We start from the raw sequence: 15,021 nt of genomic DNA, 5'->3' as shown, positions 1-15,021 counted from the left end.
CTCTCACTATACAAACAACCAAGCAATACTACTGCACTGCTACATATTCGAGGTAAAATTTTTTTTTTTTAATAACTCCTCAACAAATAAATTTGTGTATCGAAAATATGATCTAACGAGTGAGGAAATTTTGAAATGGTGTGCCAAATTTGAGCAGGAATGTAGAACGGTTTTATCTAAATTTTTAACATGAAGTTTAATATTTTACTAGCCGGAGAAGCTGAAAAACTTATAAATCAATCAAAAATAGTCCAAAAAATATGTAGGTAATTAATAAATTTGGAAAGACTCATTGTGCTAGCATGAATAACATCTGTTAACTGTATCAAATGAAAGGTGTTAGTGAGTATTTTAAAAGGGAGTAATCCTTAGTTCCATAGGTGGACGCCGTTTCGAGATATCTCCATAAAGGTGGAACAGGGGTGACCATAGATATTGTTTGTACAATGTGGGTATCAAACGAAAGGTGTTAATGAGTATTTTAAAAGGGAGTGGGCCTTAGTTCTATAGGTGGACGCCGTTTCGAAATATCTCCATAAAGGTGGACCAGGGGTGACTCTAGAATGTGTTTGTACAATATGGGTATCAAACGAAAGGTGTTAATGAGTATTTTAAAAGGGAGTGGGCCTTAGTTCTATAGGTGGACGCCTTTTCGAGGTATCGGTATGGGTATCAAATTAAAGGTATTAATGAGGGTTTTAAAAGGGAGTGGTGGTAGTTGTATATGTGGTCGCCTTTTCGAGATATCGCCATAAAGGTGGACCAGGCGTGACTCTAGAATACGGTTGTACAATATGGGTATCAAACGAAAGGTGTTAATGAGTATTTTAAAAGGGGTGGGCCTAAGTTCTATAGGTGGACGCCTTTTCGAGGTATCGCAATAAAGGTGGACCAGGGGTGACTCTAGACTTTGTTTGTACGATATGGGTATCAAATGAAAGGTATTAATGAGAGTTTTAAAAAGGAGTGGTGGTAGTTGTATATGTGAAGGCGTTTTCCAGATATCGACCAAAATGTGGACCAGGGTGACCCAGGACATCATCTGTTGGATACCGCTAATTTATTTATGTATGTAATACCTGCCAAGATTTCAAGGGTTTTTTATTTCGCCCTGCAGAACTTTTTCATTTTCTTCTATTTAATATGGTAGGTGTCACAACCATTTTACAGAGTTTTTTCTAAAGTTATATTTCGCGTCAATAAACCAATCCAATTATCATGTTTCATCCCTCTTTTCGTATTTGGTATAGAATTATGGCTTTTTTTCATTTTTCGTAATTTTCGATATCGAAAAAGTGGGCGTGGTCATAGTCGGATTTCGTTAATTTTTTTTACCAAGATAAAGTGAGTTCAGATAAGTACGTGAACTAAGTTCAGTAAAGATATGTCGATTTTTGCTCAAGTTATCGTGTTATTCGCCATGCGGAAGGACAGACGGAAGACTGTGTATAAAAACTGGGCGTGGCTTCAACCGATTTTGCCCATTTTCAGAGAAAACAGTTATCGTCATAAAATCTATGCCCCTACCAAATTTCAAAAGGATTGATACATTTTTGTTCGACTTATGGCATTAAAAGTATCCTAGACAAATTAAATGAAAAAGGGCGGAGCCACGCCCATTTTGAAATTTTCTTTTATTTTTGTATTTTTTTGCACCATATCATTACTGGAGTTGAATTTTGACATAATTTACTTATATACTGTAAAGATATTACATTTTTTGTTAAAATTTTACTTTAAAAAATTTTTTTTTTAAAAGTGGGCGTGGCCTTCTCCGATTTTGCTAATTTTTATTAAGCGTACATATAGTAATAGGAGTAACGTTCCTGCCAAATTTCATCATAATATCTTCAACGATTGCCAAATTACAGCTTGGAAAAATTTTAAATTACCTTCTTTTAAAAGTGGGCGGTGCCACGCCCATTTCCCAAAATTTTACTAATTTTCTATTCTGCATCATAAGTTCAACGCACGCACAATGTTTCATCGTTTCATCTGTCGTTGGTAATGAATTATTGCACTTTTTCGGTTTTTCGATATTTTCGATATCGAAAAAGTGGGCGTGGTTATAGTCCGATATCGTTCATTTTAAATAGCGATTTGAGATGAGTGCTCAGGAACCTGCGTACAAAATTTCATCAAGATACCTCAAAATTTACTCAAGTTATCGTGTTAACGGACGGACGGACGGACGGACGGACATGGCTCAATCACATTTTTTTTCGATCCTGATGATTTTGATATATGGAAGTCTATGTCTATCTCGATTCCTTTATACCTGTACAACCAACCGTTATCCAATCAAACTTAATATACTCTGTGAGCTCTGCTCAACTGAGTATAAAAAAATTAAAATTGTAAATAAAATATCTTGATGAGTTAACGAAAGAATGTTTGATCAAATTCCAAAAACGCAGTGGGCTAATTTCAAAAAAAAAAAAAAAAAAATAACAAAGTTTAAAAATTCCCCAATAAAATATACTAATATTAACTTAATGCGCTTATGTATAAATATGAATGTATGCAATTAAAAAAAATTTAATAAAAATTTTGAAAAATAAATCCACAACAAAAATGCGCAAATAGTAAAAATCAGAAGGGCAAACAAACTTCAGAAAAAATTAACAATACTAATACAAAAATATTAGTTATACTGGGATGGATGATACAACACTCACCTGTTGTCCCGATGTTCCTGCTTCGGCTGCGGGGATGGCGAGGAGGTGATGGTGGTGGCAATGAGGTGGTGGCGATGTTGGCGACAGCAGTAGTGGAGGGTTCCTAGTGTATTAGCTGTTGTGGACTTTGCTGTTGCTGCTGTTGCTTCAGCCACGTTGCTTTAAACCTAATGTTATAAGCAAGATTTTGTTTGCTTCCGCGTTTTCCTCTTTGTTTTACTTATTTCTTGTTTATATGAATGCTAAAGTTGTATATTGGTTTTCACTAAATTACTGATATGAGTTTCAATACAATATTGCTCGTCTTGCGTTGAAAATTTGTTTAAAAGGGTTTTCAAAGAACTGCCGCCAACCACGGGCAAGTGTTGGTTTCTTGATTATTGCGCGTAAAATAAATATAAAAAAATAATACCGGGATTCACTTTTCAAACCTTTTTATTGGCTTAACTTTCTCACTAGTTCATTTGTTTTATTTTGTTGGCTTGCCTAGGTTTTATATTCAGAGAATAATAATGACAATTGTTTTTGGTGATACAAAAGGTGGTGGTTTTTTTGACAGGTAGCGATCCTGCCTATGTAATTGCGGTGAATTCCATTTGGTGGATTTGCGCGGTGGAGGCTGCCACACGTCCATGAGGAGACCCAATGGGAAATTTAAAGCTAAATACGATACATTGATTTTGGGGATAATTCATTATAAAATAATTCAATGATTCCAGATAAGTTATAAGTAAATTCATAGATATACGTATAAAAAGGGGGAAGATGGGACGGTTGACAGCCTGCACCGCGTAAACTTCCTGGCCCGCCTAGGCGTACTAAGCGCCTAAAGTGTGTTGCAGCTCGGTCAAAGCCCTAACTGCTTCCTTAATGAGGATTTTCCCAACTTTGTGTTTGTACGTTGAGGGTCGCAGGCCGGTTGCGGTGCATGGCGGTGGTGGGCCCGGGCGATAATGGCGCGTTGTGGCGGTTGCATGGCCGTAAAGAGAGGGCATGTGGATAACGCATTGTGTCGCATGCACAGACGGCATTGGCGGTAGTCGGGCGGCCCTTTCCGAGTTCGTGGACGTGCTGCTGGCATTGTCACCTGAGATGCCAAAGAGCGGCGCGGCGCAGGAACTGAAGTGCGCTGACGATCCATCTGAGGAAGATAGGATAAATACTAGGCGTCATTCGGTAGGGGGTAGGTTGTCTTCTTTGATGACTACGATGTCGCCTCTTCGAGGCGGAGGTTGGGTTGTCTTCCATCGATATCGCTTGTGCAGCCCCATGAGATAATCATTCTTCCAGCGTTTCCTGAACTGATGATGTAAAACTTTCAAAAGTTCCCAACGGTTAATCATGGATAGGTGTTCATAGTTCGGTTCGGGGATGGAGAGCAGGGCTCGCCACGTAGGAAATGACCCGATGTGAGGGCCGTGAGATCGCTTGGGTCTTGAGACAGTTGGGAGATGGAGCGAGAGTTCAAGGCAGCCTCTATTAGTATCAATAAGGTAGAAAAAAGTGAAGCTGTGAGTTCCGGTGACCCTTTTAAAGTGGGTTTTAAAGCTTTTGACAGCGGATTCCCATAATCCGCCCATGTGAGGAGCCCCGGGGGGTATAAGCTTCCAATTAATTCCTTGTGGGGCGTACTTCTGTACGATTTCGGATGAGACTTCTTTGAGAAAGAATACGAACTCCAATGCCATTATTTGGGAGTGCGTTTGTTGCTTATGAATGGTGCATTCTTTTCATTGGAAAATGCACTTTTTTATCAGGGGTTTAAGCCGGGTTTTTGACAGGTAGCGATCCTGCCTATGTAATTGTGGCGAATTCCATTTGGTGGATTTGAGCGGTGGAGGCTGCCACACGTCCATGAGGAGACCAAATGGGAAATTTAAAACTAAATACGATACATTGATTTTGGGGATAATTCAATATAAAATAATTCAATATATATATAGTATAATCCAATGATTCCAGATAAGTTATAAATAAATTCATAGATATACGTATAAAAAGGGGGAAGATGGGACGGTTGACAGCCTGCACCGCGTAAACATCCTGGCCCGCCTAGGCGTACTAAGTGCCATTATTTGGGAGTGCGTTTGTTGGTTATGAATGGTGCATGCTTTACATTGAAAAATGCACTTTTTTATCAGGGGTTTAAGCCGGGCTATGAAGAACTCTTGTCTTACAGCTTGTTGCATGAGGCGGACGTCCGCAGGGGGGAAGTTCTCGTGTAGAAACCTTATATAGAGGGTAGTAAATCGAGCCTTTTCGGGAAGAATGATGGGATGACACTTATCGTAGGTTATGTCGGTTTTTACTAATCGTCCGTTGGCACGGAGAATCCCGTTTGTATCCAGGAAGGGGTCAAGTACCAACAGGGAACTACGTTTCCCGAGGGTTTTCGAGTCCTCTAGGCAGGCTCGTTCTGGACCGAAGTATCGGGTTTGGGCCGCGATGATCAGACGGTGTTTCGCTCGTTTGAGTTCGGCATGAGATAACGCGAATGTGACAGGATCATGGATGCCGTTGTCTGCATCTTTCGCCAGACGTATGAATCTCAGAACGTATGCAATGACGCGTAGAGCTCGAGAGTAAGAGGAAAAATGATCTAGGATATCGTCGGTATCCTCAGAGCGTATGTTTTCCACGAGTGGGGTGGCTTTTCCAGCCAGGCTAGCACGATTTCCGAATTGGACCACATGATTAATTTTTTTTGACTTAGGCCGAGATGGGATTGGACTACTGCGACTAATTTTGCTAATAGGAGCGCTCCGCATAGCTCCAGGTATGGAAGGCTAATATTTTTGAGAGGAGGCATTTTGCCTTTGGACACTATAAGGTGAGAGTGGACCTGAGTACCGACGGTACTTCTTAGGAAAAGAGTTGCGCAATAAGATTTTTCTGAGCCGTCGCAGAATCCATGGAGCTCAACATATTGATCGGGCGCAAAATTCATCCATCGGGGTATTTGGATGGCTGAGATAGAGGGAAGATTTTGACAGAACTGCGCCCATTTGACTAGACGGATGGGTTTAACCTCCTCGTCCCACTCGGTCCCGTCTAGCCATAATTCTTGCATCAATATTTTGGCCTGTATCGTGATTGGCGTTAGCCAGCCTGCGGGGTCGAAAAGTTTCGCAATGGAGGAGAGAATTTGCCGCTTCGTGGCTGCAGTGGATGCCGGATTTGAGTTGACGGTATACGAGAATGTGTCCGTTAGGGCGTTCCACTGGATGCCCAGGGTCTTGGCGGTGCTAGTCTTTTCGAACTCGAGAAGAGGATGTCGGGATGGTTTGCAGTGATCTTTTTTAGGGGGAAGCCGGCTGAATTGAGAGCGCCTATAGTCTCTGTTAGGGATTGCTCGGCTGATTGGAGATCATGACTGCCAGATAAGATATCGTCAACATACGTCTCGGACTTTAGTATTGGGGCTGCGCGTGGATGGGAATCGGCTATATCTTTCGACAGCTCGTGTAGAGTGCGAATAGCCTGGAAAGGCGCGCAGTTAACCCCGAAGTTGACCGTTTTTAACTTGTAGTCCTTTATTGGACTGTGTTCGGGGGTTCGGAATATTATCCGTTGGTGGTCTCGGTCATCGGGGTGCAAGAGAATTTGGCGGTACATTTTCTCTACAACGCCATTCAACAATATAAGTCGGATATCGGGTTGGAGGGTTGGTCCGGTACATAAGACATCGTTGAGGGAGTGCACGGAACCCGACTTTTTAGAGGCGTTGAATACAACTCTGACTTTTGTTGTCTTCTTGTCTGGCCTTAAGAATGCATGGTGAGGGAGATAGAATGAGCAGTATTTACCTCGAGATTCTACTTCGGTGGGACTGCATTCTTCCATGTGGCCTAGGGACAGATATTCTTCGAGTACCTGGTCGTATTGCTGCTTGAGATCGCCCTTTTTTGAGAGGGTACGCTCCATACCGTGGAACTGTCGTAGGGCTGCAGTACGGGATTGGCCTAGGCCGATATCGTTCAGGAATGTTGGTTGAAAGGGGAGCCGAACCATATATCGACCGTCATCCATGCGAGTGGTTGTGCTTTGATAAAAGTCTTCGCACATTTTATCTTCTCGGGTTTCGACTCGCACTCTGGGTATTTATTCGATTTCCCAGAATGGCCTTAGCTGTTCATTCAGCTGGACATTCGTCACTTTCCGTGCTTGAGAGGAGTGTGCTCCCACCTTTTCGGGGGTTTGCCCACTTATTATCCAGCCAAATATTGTGTTTTGGGCTAGCAGTGTGGGCGAGATCTTTTCTATGCCATTTAGCATGATTTGAGGGATGAGATCGCTGCCTAGCACCAGATCGATTTGGGAGGAGTTCTGAAAGTTCTGGTCTGCTAGCTTGAGGTGGGACCCTTTACACATTTGGTCGTTATTTAGCCTGAGTGTTAGGAGTTGCCTAGTGAGACGAGGTAGCACGATTGCCTAGGCCTTTATTTTCACCTTTTGGTCATTTGAGACTAGGGTCAGTGAGCACAACTTGTTGGAGGTTTGTACTACCCCGCCTCCCATGCCCGGTATTTCAAATAGGGAGTGGGTATATGGGAGGCCTAGCTTGATCTGAGCTTTTGCGGAAATGAAGCTCCGTTCTGACCCTTGATCCACTAAGGGTCTGAGCCTGAAGCAGTCCCCCCGGTGTTCTATCGACTTTTTCGCTGTAGTGAGGATGATTTGGCTATCATTTTCTGCATGAAACGATTGGATGTGGGCAGCGTTTGAGGTGGTGGGAAGTTCTTCGTTGGGTTCTGGGTTGGTAACGTCCTGACTAGTTGCTACTTGGGATGCTCTTCTTCGAGGGCCATTGGTTTGATGAGATACTCCGGTATCGTGGAGGGTGGAGTTGTGGCGACCTTGGAAGTAGAGACACGTCCTTGTGCTTGTGCAGTCTTTTAACAGGTGGGTTTGAGGGGATTCAAGGGGTTGTGTAGCGCAATACATAGCTTCTCCAGCCCAATTGTCAACCTCACCTTCGAGCGGCGAATCCCGTTTCACTAACAGACGAGGCTCTGGCGACCCCAAGCTCCTCATGAAACTTGGTGGTGGGGAGGGAGGGATGGCCTGAAGGTTTAATGTGGCCATATAAATCGTTTCCGAGATGGTCGGGCCGGCACCTTAATGGTGCTGTGTTACCGGAGCGTATCGGATCTGTATCCGACAAAGGACCATCACATCGATAACACTCCCCAAAACCTTCGGGGAGTAACTAATCGCTACAACAACAACAACAACAGGTGGGTTTGAGATAGACAACTTTCGCAAAGGTTGTTATCTCTCACGAATTGTTTCCGCTCAGGGATTGCCAGCGTTTTGTTACGCAGGCAGCTTTGTAGCGTGTGGGAGGACTGCTTGCACATTCTGCAGGCGTAGATTTTTTGATGCTCGGCCACATGAGCATTTGTTCGATTTTGCGCGTAGTTGTTGTTTTGCGGGGGATTGCGGCTTTGGTTTTGGGTCTGAGCCTGCCTGAACTGGGGATTGTTCTGACTTGGGGGATGCCTTGAGAAGTTGGTGGAGGGTGGATTATATCGGGGTTTGGCTGGTCGCCATTGATCTACCCTTTCCACTAGCTCGTAGCGAGTAGTCAGAAATTGATCTATTTGGAACTACTTCGGGAGGCCTCTTCGAGAACTTAATGATTGTTCCCAAAGCGCAACAGTATTTTCTGGGAATTTTGTGGTTACCAGATATATCAATATGGGATCCCAACTCTCTGTAGAGCCTTGTTGAGTTGCTAATATTTGGAGGCAGTTGTTTACGGAGGATTGCAGTCTCTGTATATCTTCGCTGTTTTCAGTTTGAATAGGCTTGAGATTCATTAGGGCTTTTATTTGATTATCGACACTTTTATTTTTATATCCGGATTTCAGGGCTTCCCACGCCGCAGCAAAGTTGTCATCACTAAGTGGGAATTGCTTCACTATTTGGGCCGCTTTTCCTTGGGTTTTGTACCTGAGGTGGTACAGTTTTTGGGCGCTCGAGAGTTTAAGGTGGTTGACCGCCGTGAACATGTCACGGAAGGACGGCCATTGATCATAACTCCCGTAAAAGACTTCGGTGTCACAGGCGGGTACTTTGAGGTGCATCCCGGAACGTTCTTGGGGAGTGGTGGTTGTAGCGGGGACGGGATTGCTTAGTACCCTTAGCTGGATCTGATCGCCTATTCTTGCCTTTGCGTCCTCATACGCTATAAGGCAGGCGCGGTATTTGTTGAAAGCTGAGGCCTTAAAGTCTTCGGGAAGGTCGTTGTCATCTGACTCTACGACGGCGTCATATGCGCTCTGTACCCGTTCCCAGAATACATCGATATTTGTATCTTTTATTTTTAGGGATGCCTCGGTGTTATCTTGGATACCGGTTGTGCCGAACCGAGCGCAGTAATCCGAAAGGAGATCCGTTTCGGATACAAATTTATTTTCCACCACGGTAGCCATTCTTAAAAGGGACTTGCTTAATTTGACTTTAGCTATTTTGGGAATTTTTGGAGATTGCCGAGTGTTTATTTATGCGGGAAACTGGTAAACTGGTAATCGAACACACCAAGGCGTTAGCGAACAAAAGGTAAAATTTGTCATTAAGCTATAGTGTTGAGCCGCAGCTAAGGTGACAGATATCCGGAAAAGTTCTTTTTGGTGAAAACGGCGACCACGCCAGTTGTAAATGAAAATTATATCTCCAAGAAAAATCTTGTCCATCCTACACAGTTTCAGGGAGTGGAGTACCGAGGTGATAACCGGTAAAGCTGCGTACTGCAGGAGGAGGAGATTTCTGGTGGTGAACAACGCAGCGGGAAGGGAGATTCCAGACAACTCGGCAAACGGTAAGTGTATCTTCAGGAAAATAACTTTATTGAGTACATGTCTTAATGGAGTCGATTTCGGAAACAGGGACGTTGCCGCAGTTCTCCAACCATCCGAAATTGAAGCGTTTCCCACGCTAATACAACACTCACCTGTTGTCCCGATGTTCCTGCTTCGGCTGCGGGGATGGCGAGGAGGTGATGGTGGTGGCAATGAGGTGGTGGCGATGTTGGCGACAGCAGTAGTGGAGGGTTCCTAGTGTATTAGCTGTTGTGGACTTTGCTGTTGCTGCTGTTGCTTCAGCCACGTTGCTTTAAACCTAATGTTATAAGCAAGATTTTGTTTGCTTCCGCGTTTTCCTCTTTGTTTTACTTATTTCTTGTTTATATGAATGCTAAAGTTGTATATTGGTTTTCACTAAATTACCGATATGAGTTTCAATACAATATTGCTCGTCTTGCGTTGAAAATTTGTTTAAAAGGGTTTTCAAAGAACTGCCGCCAACCACGGGCAAGTGTTGGTTTCTTGATTATTGCGCGTAAAATAAATATAAAAAAATAATACCGGGATTCACTTTTCAAACCTTTTTATTGGCTTAACTTTCTCACTAGTTCATTTGTTTTATTTTGTTGGCTTGCCTAGGTTTTATATTCAGAGAATAATAATGACAATTGTTTTTGGTGATACAAAAGGTGGTGGTTTTTTTGACAGGTAGCGATCCTGCCTATGTAATTGCGGTGAATTCCATTTGGTGGATTTGCGCGGTGGAGGCTGCCACACGTCCATGAGGAGACCCAATGGGAAATTTAAAGCTAAATACGATACATTGCTTTTGGGGATAATTCATTATAAAATAATTCAATGATTCCAGATAAGTTATAAGTAAATTCATAGATATACGTATAAAAAGGGGGAAGATGGGACGGTTGACAGCCTGCACCGCGTAAACTTCCTGGCCCGCCTAGGCGTACTAAGCGCCTAAAGTGTGTTGCAGCTCGGTCAAAGCCCTAACTGCTTCCTTAATGAGGATTTTCCCAACTTTGTGTTTGTACGTTGAGGGTCGCAGGCCGGTTGCGGTGCATGGCGGTGGTGGGCCCGGGCGATAATGGCGCGTTGTGGCGGTTGCATGGCCGTAAAGAGAGGGCATGTGGATAACGCATTGTGTCGCATGCACAGACGGCATTGGCGGTAGTCGGGCGGCCCTTTCCGAGTTCGTGGACGTGCTGCTGGCATTGTCACCTGAGATGCCAAAGAGCGGCGCGGCGCAGGAACTGAAGTGCGCTGACGATCCATCTGAGGAAGATAGGATAAATACTAGGCGTCATTCGGTAGGGGGTAGGTTGTCTTCTTTGATGACTACGATGTCGCCTCTTCGAGGCGGAGGTTGGGTTGTCTTCCATCGATATCGCTTGTGCAGCCCCATGAGATAATCATTCTTCCAGCGTTTCCTGAACTGATGATGTAAAACTTTCAAAAGTTCCCAACGGTTAATCATAGATAGGTGTTCATAGTTCGGTTCGGGGATGGAGAGCAGGGCTCGCCACGTAGGAAATGACCCGATGTGAGGGCCGTGAGATCGCTTGGGTCTTGAGACAGTTGGGAGATGGAGCGAGAGTTCAAGGCAGCCTCTATTAGTATCAATAAGGTAGAAAAAAGTGAAGCTGTGAGTTCCGGTGACCCTTTTAAAGTGGGTTTTAAAGCTTTTGACAGCGGATTCCCATAATCCGCCCATGTGAGGAGCCCCGGGGGGTATAAGCTTCCAATTAATTCCTTGTGGGGCGTACTTCTGTACGATTTCGGATGAGACTTCTTTGAGAAAGAATACGAACTCCAATGCCATTATTTGGGAGTGCGTTTGTTGCTTATGAATGGTGCATTCTTTGCATTGGAAAATGCACTTTTTTATCAGGGGTTTAAGCCGGGTTTTTGACAGGTAGCGATCCTGCCTATGTAATTGTGGCGAATTCCATTTGGTGGATTTGAGCGGTGGAGGCTGCCACACGTCCATGAGGAGACCAAATGGGAAATTTAAAACTAAATACGATACATTGATTTTGGGGATAATTCAATATAAAATAATTCAATATATATATAGTATAATCCAATGATTCCAGATAAGTTATAAGTAAATTCATAGATATACGTATAAAAAGGGGGAAGATGGGACGGTTGACAGCCTGCACCGCGTAAACATCCTGGCCCGCCTAGGCGTACTAAGTGCCATTATTTGGGAGTGCGTTTGTTGGTTATGAATGGTGCATGCTTTACATTGAAAAATGCACTTTTTTATCAGGGGTTTAAGCCGGGCTATGAAGAACTCTTGTCTTACAGCTTGTTGCATGAGGCGGACGTCCGCAGGGGGGAAGTTCTCGTGTAGAAACCTTATATAGAGGGTAGTAAATCGAGCCTTTTCGGGAAGAATGATGGGATGACACTTATCGTAGGTTATGTCGGTTTTTACTAATCGTCCGTTGGCACGGAGAATCCCGTTTGTATCCAGGAAGGGGTCAAGTACCAACAGGGAACTACGTTTCCCGAGGGTTTTCGAGTCCTCTAGGCAGGCTCGTTCTGGACCGAAGTATCGGGTTTGGGCCGCGATGATCAGACGGTGTTTCGCTCGTTTGAGTTCGGCATGAGATAACGCGAATGTGACAGGATCATGGATGCCGTTGTCTGCATCTTTCGCCAGACGTATGAATCTCAGAACGTATGCAATGACGCGTAGAGCTCGAGAGTAAGAGGAAAAATGATCTAGGATATCGTCGGTATCCTCAGAGCGTATGTTTTCCACGAGTGGGGTGGCTTTTCCAGCCAGGCTAGCACGATTTCCGAATTGGACCACATGATTAATTTTTTTTGACTTAGGCCGAGATGGGATTGGACTACTGTGACTAATTTTGCTAATAGGAGCGCTCCGCATAGCTCCAGGTATGGAAGGCTAATATTTTTGAGAGGAGGCATTTTGCCTTTGGACACTATAAGGTGAGAGTGGACCTGAGTACCGACGGTACTTCTTAGGAAAAGAGTTGCGCAATAAGATTTTTCTGAGCCGTCGCAGAATCCATGGAGCTCAACATATTGATCGGGCGCAAAATTCATCCATCGGGGTATTTGGATGGCTGAGATAGAGGGAAGATTTTGACAGAACTGCGCCCATTTGACTAGACGGATGGGTTTAACCTCCTCGTCCCACTCGGTCCCGTCTAGCCATAATTCTTGCATCAATATTTTGGCCTGTATCGTGATTGGCGTTAGCCACCCTGCGGGGTCGAAAAGTTTCGCAATGGAGGAGAGAATTTGCCGCTTCGTGGCTGCAGTGGATGCCGGATTTGAGTTGACGGTATACGAGAATGTGTCCGTTAGGGCGTTCCACTGGATGCCCAGGGTCTTGGCGGTGCTAGTCTTTTCGAACTCGAGAAAGTTGGTTTCAAGCAAATCCTTTTTCGGTATTTTTTGGAGGATGTCGGGATGGTTTGCAGTGATCTTTTTTAGGGGGAAGCCGGCTGAATTGAGAGCGCCTATAGTCTCTGTTAGGGATTGCTCGGCTGATTGGAGATCATGACTGCCAGATAAGATATCGTCAACATACGTCTCGGACTTTAGTATTGGGGCTGCGCGTGGATGGGAATCGGCTATATCTTTCGACAGCTCGTGTAGAGTGCGAATAGCCTGGAAAGGCGCGCAGTTAACCCCGAAGTTGACCGTTTTTAACTTGTAGTCCTTTATTGGACTGTGTTCGGGGGTTCGGAATATTATCCGTTGGTGGTCTCGGTCATCGGGGTGCAAGAGAATTTGGCGGTACATTTTCTCTACAACGCCATTAAACACATATTTGTATGTTCACAATTTCAACAATATAAGTCGGATATCGGGTTGGAGGGTTGGTCCGGTACATAAGACATCGTTGAGGGAGTGCACGGAACCCGACTTTTTAGAGGCGTTGAATACAACTCTGACTTTTGTTGTCTTCTTGTCTGGCCTTAAGAATGCATGGTGAGGGAGATAGAATGAGCAGTATTTACCTCGAGATTCTACTTCGGTGGGACTGCATTCTTCCATGTGGCCTAGGGACAGATATTCTTCGAGTACCTGGTCGTATTGCTGCTTGAGATCGCCCTTTTTTGAGAGGGTACGCTCCATACCGTGGAACTGTCGTAGGGCTGCAGTACGGGATTGGCCTAGGCCGATATCGTTCAGGAATGTTGGTTGAAAGGGGAGCCGAACCATATATCGACCGTCATCCATGCGAGTGGTTGTGCTTTGATAAAAGTCTTCGCACATTTTATCTTCTCGGGTTTCGACTCGCACTCTGGGTATTTATTCGATTTCCCAGAATGGCCTTAGCTGTTCATTCAGCTGGACATTCGTCACTTTCCATGCTTGAGAGGAGTGTGCTCCCACCTTTTCGGGGGTTTGCCCACTTATTATCCAGCCAAATATTGTGTTTTGGGCTAGCAGTGTGGGCGAGATCTTTTCTATGCCATTTAGCATGATTTGAGGGATGAGATCGCTGCCTAGCACCAGATCGATTTGGGAGGAGTTCTGAAAGTTCTGGTCTGCTAGCTTGAGGTGGGACCCTTTACACATTTGGTCGTTATTTAGCCTGAGTGTTAGGAGTTGCCTAGTGAGACGAGGTAGCACGATTGCCTAGGCCTTTATTTTCACCTTTTGGTCATTTGAGACTAGGGTCAGTGAGCACAACTTGTTGGAGGTTTGTACTACCCCGCCTCCCATGCCCGATATTTCAAATAGGGAGTGGGTATATGGGAGGCCTAGCTTGATCTGAGCTTTTGCGGAAATGAAGCTCCGTTCTGACCCTTGATCCACTAAGGGTCTGAGCCTGAAGCAGTCCCCCCGGTGTTCTATCGACTTTTTCGCTGTAGTGAGGATGATTTGGCTATCATTTTCTGCATGAAACGATTGGATGTGGGCAGCGTTTGAGGTGGTGGGAAGTTCTTCGTTGGGTTCTGGGTTGGTAACGTCCTGACTAGTTGCTACTTGGGATGCTCTTCTTCGAGGGCCATTGGTTTGATGAGATACTCCGGTATCGTGGAGGGTGGAGTTGTGGCGACCTTGGAAGTAGAGACACGTCCTTGTGCTTGTGCAGTCTTTTAACAGGTGGGTTTGAGGGGATTCAAGGGGTTGTGTAGCGCAATACATAGCTTCTCCCGTTTCACTAACAGACGAGGCTCTGGCGACCCCAAGCTCCTCATGAAACTTGGTGGTGGGGAGGGAGGGATGGTCTGAAGGTTTAATGTGGCCATATAAATCGTTTCCGAGATGGTCGGGCCGGCACCTTAATGGTGCTGTGTTACCGGAGCGTATCGGATCTGTATCCGACAAAGGACCATCACATCGATAACACTCCCCAAAACCTTCGGGGAGTAACTAATCGCTACAACAACAACAACAACAGGTGGGTTTGAGATAGACAACTTTCGCAAAGGTTGTTATCTCTCACGAATTGTTTCCGCTCAGGGATTGCCAGCGTTTTGTTACGCAGGCAGCTTTGTAGCGTGTGGGAGGACTGCTTGCACATT

The 15,021-nt window shown here is 44.7% G+C and overlaps 1 protein-coding gene across 1 annotated transcript in view; it reads left to right on the top strand.

Annotated features, from left to right (window-relative positions):
* The window catches only part of LOC137235482 (calcium-dependent secretion activator-like), a 3,515,579-nt gene that overhangs the window by 1,710,203 nt on the left and 1,790,355 nt on the right, over positions 1-15,021 (top strand). The window lies entirely within an intron of this gene.

The sequence above is a fragment of the Eurosta solidaginis genome, chromosome X (assembly GCF_040869045.1).
Source record: "Eurosta solidaginis isolate ZX-2024a chromosome X, ASM4086904v1, whole genome shotgun sequence".
Lineage (NCBI taxonomy): Eukaryota > Metazoa > Arthropoda > Insecta > Diptera > Tephritidae > Eurosta > Eurosta solidaginis.
This window is presented reverse-complemented; position numbering and strand designations above follow the sequence as displayed.